Source organism: Ovis canadensis, chromosome 6 (assembly GCF_042477335.2).
Source record: "Ovis canadensis isolate MfBH-ARS-UI-01 breed Bighorn chromosome 6, ARS-UI_OviCan_v2, whole genome shotgun sequence".
Lineage (NCBI taxonomy): Eukaryota > Metazoa > Chordata > Mammalia > Artiodactyla > Bovidae > Ovis > Ovis canadensis.
This window is the reverse complement of record NC_091250.1, coordinates 129,878,033-129,884,117: the sequence shown is the minus strand read 5'-3', so window position 1 is coordinate 129,884,117 and position 6,085 is coordinate 129,878,033. Positions and strand designations below refer to the sequence as shown.

The 6,085-nt window shown below is 56.2% G+C and overlaps 1 long non-coding RNA gene across 1 annotated transcript; it reads left to right on the top strand.

The window, feature by feature from the left end:
* Nucleotides 1-227: 227 nt before the first annotated feature.
* Nucleotides 228-1,273, top strand: LOC138442945 (uncharacterized). The gene is made up of 3 exons (XR_011257939.1): nt 228-300; nt 668-772; nt 959-1,273. It is a non-coding gene; the product is annotated as an uncharacterized lncRNA (long non-coding RNA).
* Nucleotides 1,274-6,085: the final 4,812 nt, after the last annotated feature.

Genomic DNA, 6,085 nt, shown 5'->3' with positions numbered 1-6,085 from the left:
CCCGAGTTCAGGTGGGCACCGGACCCAGGCTAGCAGCCCTGCCCTGCCAAACTGCCCTGGCATCGCTTCTCAGGAGGTGTGGGGATCCCGTCTCCCAAACGCATATTTTACCCTGACTTCCCCAGCACCCCTCCCCAAAAGTGAGCTCCTTAATGCTTGTTGAATGGGTGAATAAGACTTTCTCATACTTGCACTCCTGTGAGCCCTCCAGGTAGCCTGTGCCGTGCCTGCAATTTCACCCTCTCACCATACCTGCCAGGTGAGCCCCACACCTGCTGAGCTGGCACACCTAATTCACAGGTGAGGAAACGCACTGGAAAGTGAGGCCGCTCAGCCCGGGTCTCTCCACTCGCCCCCCACTCTCCAGAAGCTCCAGCCCACTTGGTAGCCCCCCTCCCACCCTCCTTGCCCAGAAACAGCTTCCAGTCAGGGCCACTGATGGTGGGGGGCAGGGTGTGAATGAAAGTATCCGCGACAGTCACTCTTCCCTCGGGCTGGCAGTGGGCCCGTCCCCACCGGGCAGAAGCAGGTTGTGCAACCATCGTTTATTTCAGAAGAGCTTTCCTCTGGCCCAAGGGCTTGCAGAAATCCAGGAAAACCTACCCTTTCTGTCTTTATTCCTTGGCATACGGGAAATCACTGTCGAGTTGGACGGTCTCGTCTTTAGGACACAAAGCCTGGAACTTGGGTTTCTCTTGTTGTTTCTGAACTGAGCAAGATGAGAAAAAAACAGCAACAACAACAACGTCAGGAGGAGTCCAGGAAGCTGGAGGTAAGCCTTCCGGCAACCTTAGGCCCGTAGAAGACAGACACACTGATGGAAAAGTCATAGCAAACAGGGTAGCCACCGTGAGCCTCTGCGCTTTGCTCCTAGAAGCAGCATCCAACCCTCACCCCAGGCCATCAGCTCGCGTTTACTCAGCTTTAACAAGCGCTGTTACCTGTTTCTTACCATCAGAGATTAAAATCAGAGGCTTCAGAGAGGTGGAACTCCCAGAAATAGCACATTTATAAGACGGAGAAGGCATGGCTGCAGCAGAAAAGAAGATTATAAGACACTGAATACTTTTTAATGTACACTTGAAGGGAAACTGTAATAAAATTACCCCCAATTTCAGGCCAAAACTGTTGTAAAAGGATGCTCCCTGCACTGTTACTTACAACAGGGAAACGGATATGATGTGGGTGTCCAACCACGGGAGGAAAGGTTAACTAAACAGAGTAACTTCTATGCAGCTAGTTTAAAGCCTTCCAAATCGTTTAGTATACGACTGCCCTGGTGGTCCTGTGGTTAAGAATCTGCCTGCCAAGGCAGGGGACACAGGTTCGATCCCTGATCCGGGAAGATCCCACGTGCCGTGGGGCAGCTAAGCCCGTGTTACGTAATTCCTGAGCCTGTGCGTTAGAGCCCGTGGGTCAAAGGCACTGATGATCTTGTGCCCTGGAGCTTGTCCTCCGCAACAAGAGAAACCACCACGATAAGGACCCCGTGCACCACAACTAACGCATAGCCCCCGCTCCCCACCCCTGGAGAAAGCCCATGCAAAGACCCAGCACAGCCAAAAATAAATGAACGTTTTTGACAACTCTGTTTTTAAAAAGCTTATCATAGCAAACAGGAAATGCTTGTTATAAGAGTGACACTGAATTTCAAATAAAATAGAAGTCTGTGAAATATCCACAAAAAGAGATGGGAAGACACCCTGAAATGATATCAGAACACACATGATTTCTTCTGATGGTGTATTTTGAAACTTTTAGATCTCCCACAACAAACGCGTGCTCTGTGATGAGATGTGTTCAGATGCCACCTGAGGGGTAATCAACAGGATTCAAGAGGCACAGGCACCCGGGCCATCGGATGAGGGCTCTGCCCCCTGACCCTTCTCCCCAGAGCAAGACAAGTCCTGTTAGCACTTTGCGAGAGGGAACACTCCTGCTCCAAGGGGTCAGGTAATCAGTGCTCAGCCAGACTTGCTGTGATGGGATGGCCAATGACAGAGCCCTGTGACCTGGTGTGTAGCCCAGGGTCAGTAACAGCGTCTCTGGCAGCCCAGGGACGCTGTATTGTTACCCCGTTTACTGGGGACACCTGACTCCTGGTGGGTGTGGATTCAAAGGTCACTAAATCTCAGGGCAGCCCACATAATTACTTGGAAGAAGGAAGTTATAATGAAACCAATAGATTCTGCAAAGAGCCTGGAACCCCTGGCCTGGCAATGGGATGTGGTGGCTGGGAGTGTTGCAGGGGACCTCCTGTGGCCTGCAGCCCCCTGATGCTTAAGAGGTGCCCGGAACTGGAGGCCTTAAAGGGCCGGGTACTGAGAAACCACAGAAGCCTGTGGGGGTGGGGCTCCACGCTGCAGCACACCACAGTGGAATTTTCCAAATAGCCTTGTTTTTTCAAAGGCATCGCCCAGTCGCCTGCTGCTGCCTCCACCATCGGGAAGCTAAACCCGATTTAGAAGCTGCGGGATCGGGTCTCCCGTGGGAGTCACGTGAGGTGGGGGCAGGGGAGGCAAACGCTTCCAGGCCTGCCATGGGAGACCCTCCCAGCACCCTTGCACGCGTGAGGCTCTCCCTCAGGCCCAGGGGCTCCCCAGAAGCATCTAGAACTCTGTTACATCCTCACCCTTGCGCCTGCCCTGCCCTCCGCCCCGGGCCTGGACCTCCTGAGCTTCTCCACTCTCATACTTCCTGGTCCGCTTTGGGGGGTGCGGCCCGGAACGGTGCTCCAGGTGCTCCCACCCTCAGAACAGCATCCCCAGCTCTAATCCACGCCCATCCCCAGGCCGTACCGGGCTCCAGCACCCCCACCCCTGGCCACTCTCCACATGCCTATTGCCTTGCCAAGTCTCTGATCTGTTCCCAGGTCCCCAGTGGCAGCCAGGGCCCACGCGGAGGCCCCCCTTCATCCTCATGGCCGCCGGGGGTGCACAGAGGACCTGAGGCTCCCAGGGTGGGGGGAAACCTTCCTGCCCAGGCCCCACAGCTGCCGAGGATACAAGCAGGATTTGCACCCAGGCCCTCTGGCTCCAGGTAATGCCAGCCGGGGTACTTGTTTGGGGGTGACTGACGGGACCCCTGTGCTGAGGTCCTGCCCCCTCCATGCCCTCCCCACCCTTCCTTCCCCACTGTTCCTCCACCTGAGACCCCACTTTTTCCAGCCCCTGAGAAGAAGGCGATGATAGGAGAGAATGTGAGCCTTCAGATCAGGCAGGTCTAGGCTGGAGTTGCAGCTCTTCATGTTTTTACTGTGTGACTTTGGGCAAGTTTCTTAACCTCTCTGAGCCTCAGCTTCCTCTTTCAGAGGAAGGGGTGCCCCACATACCTCAGGTCAGGGAGTGGTTTGGATGTCAAGCAGGGGAGGTGTTTGATTCGTGTTGTCTCTCTTCCTGATGCACCCACCCGCCCTGACCTACTGACTTCAACCTCATCCCTCCCTCCACCATCCTGAGACAACCCGAGGTCTCATGTACCTTAGAGGAAACTTCTTTGATGCGCCCCACGTTCCTCTTCTTCTCAGACCTCAGCCCCTATTTCCTCCTAATCCATCCACTCACCAATAAACAGCTACACACAGACACACACATATATAGACACATGTGCACGTGCACACACAAACACACACACGCATGCACACAGTTGGCCCCAGCCTCATCCTATCTATAGAAATCGGCTTCCTAAATGTCCCAGCACGCAGTCCAGCTTCCATCCCTCCTCTGTCCTACACCTGGAGTGGCAGATGTTCCTAGATCTCACGAAAACACTCCTAGAGGCTCCTTGTCTTTCCCTCTCCAGAGCAGCCCATCCACTTCTTTAGGGAGGGAGCTGGTCTATTAAAAACCTAGAAAGCGCATTAAAAAGCAGAGACATCACTTTTCTCACAAAGGTCCATCTAGGCAAAGCTATGGTTTTTCCAGTAGTCATGTATGGATGTGAGAGTTGGACCATAAAGAAGGCTGAGTGCCAAAGAATTGTGTGCCAAAGAATTTGAAGTGTGGTGTTGGAGAAGACTCTTGAGAGTCCCTTGGACTGCAAGGAGATCCAACCAGTCCATCCTAAAGGAGATCAGTCCTGGATATTCTTTGGAAGGACTGATGCTGAAGCTGAAACTCCAATACTTTGGTCACTTAATGTGAAAAGTTGACTCATTGGAAAAGACACTAATGCTGGGAAAGATTGAAGGCAGGAGGAGAAGGGGACGACAGAGGATGAGATGGTTGGATGGCAGCACTGAATGAATCTAAGCAAACTCCGGGAGATGGTGAAGGGCTGGGGAGACTGGCGTGCTGCAGTCCTTGGGGTTGCAAAGAGCTGGACAGGGTAGGACAGAACAACAAGACCTCAGTCTCCCCACCCTGGGTCTCTGCCCTGAGGGGCCCCAAGCCTGCTGACCCCCCTCCCTGGCAGGCATCACCCATCAGGAGACCTGTCCCTCCCACTGCCAGTCCACCCTCAAGCCCCAGACCTTATAGTCACCCTCTCTGCACCAGGCCTTGTGCGAGGCTCCAATGTCCAACTGACACCCAGGTGAATGCATAAACCAAGTCCATCTTATGGACTCAAAAGTCTCCAAGAAAGACCTTGAGACTCTGCTAATCACGGTGATCCTCTGAGCACTCGCCACCCACTCCCTGTGGAGGGAGAGCTCGTGGCTGGGAGAGAGTTGGCTGCTAGGTTTTTGTTCTTGCTTGAATCTGGGCAAGGGGGCTTCCCAGGGACAGGCCTGGAAAGGTGAGGGTGAGAGCGGGTGGGCTCGAGAGGAGCAAGGTGGAGCCTGGCTCAGTGTCCCAGGAGGCTAGCTGGGGCGACCCATTAGGCATATGGGCAGACGCACCTGCAGAGGGCGGCTCCTTCAAGTCCAGCCTCCAGCAGCCACCAGAGTGTCCCCCTTGTCCACCAGCTTGACTTTCCAGCCCCTCCCTTCCCAACCTGGCTCCAGCCTGATCTCTCAGCCCCCCGCTTCCCCTCTCCCAACCAGACTGGCATTTTCCAGACAGGTCACAGTCCTGGCTGCACAAACCCCACCTTTGCTTGTCCTGTTCCTTCTGCCTGGATCCCCTTCCTGCCTTCTTCAGCTGTCATGAGCCAGGTGCCCCTCGGCCATGTGCCAACCCCACCCCCAAATTGCCCACGCCTGGCGGAGCTGGTCTCTCCCTCCTGAGAGGCTGGGGAGCCCCTTGCTCACGCCCTGTGGCCCTCCACAGTGGAGACATGGCAGGTGAACCAGATTCTCCAAAGGAGCGTGGCCCCCAAATTAAGGGCCTCCCAACCCCAAGTAGCTCGTCCTGGGAAGTGCTGGGCAGTAAACACCTGCCAACCGGTCCAATCCTCCTCCCATCTCTGGGGGTAGGGGGTGGGTTTGTGGTGGAGAGGACCACTCCTAAAATCTAAAACGGGCCAAGAGATTCGCCAAGAACCGCAGGTGGTGAAGGGTGCTGTCTGGAGCCGCCGGGGTACCAGGTTGAGCGCCCCGGAGACCTCTCAGAACCGGTCAGTGTTCTCTAGACCTGTCTGTCCATCTGCCTCCCCGTTAGGCTGTGAGTCCAACCCCGGCACACAGGCAGAACTCAGGATGGTTGGAGGGCGGCTCTTCCAGAGGCTGGGGGCCCACCTCCAGGCTCCCCAATCCCAGGGGGCCCAGTCCTCCAGGGAGATCCAGGCTTCACCCACCAAGCACAGCCACCGCCCCAGGGGAGACCCCGCCTGGGGCTGCCTCGGGGAGCTGAGCTGAGCTGGGTCTGGGCTTCAGGGGCAGGAAAGGGCAATATGGTCACCTGGCCTCCCCAGGGTCCGCCAGGCCCCTTCCCTGCGGGCCCCCTCTCCCCCCAGGTCCACCCCTCCCCCCAGCCCGCGTGTGGCTCAGCGGCTCCCGCCCCAGGAGACAAACCTCTTCCGAGGCTCATTTCCAGCTGCCACCAAACCGGCCCGACCGAGCTTCCAGAAAGAGCAGTCCACACGCCACCGTCCACGCTGCCTCCCGCCCTCTCATGGCCCGTGACAGTCAGGGCCGAGCTTCCTCACTGCTGCACCCCCAGCATGCGGCAGGGCTTGGAGACACCTGTCTGGCACTGGTTTGTCT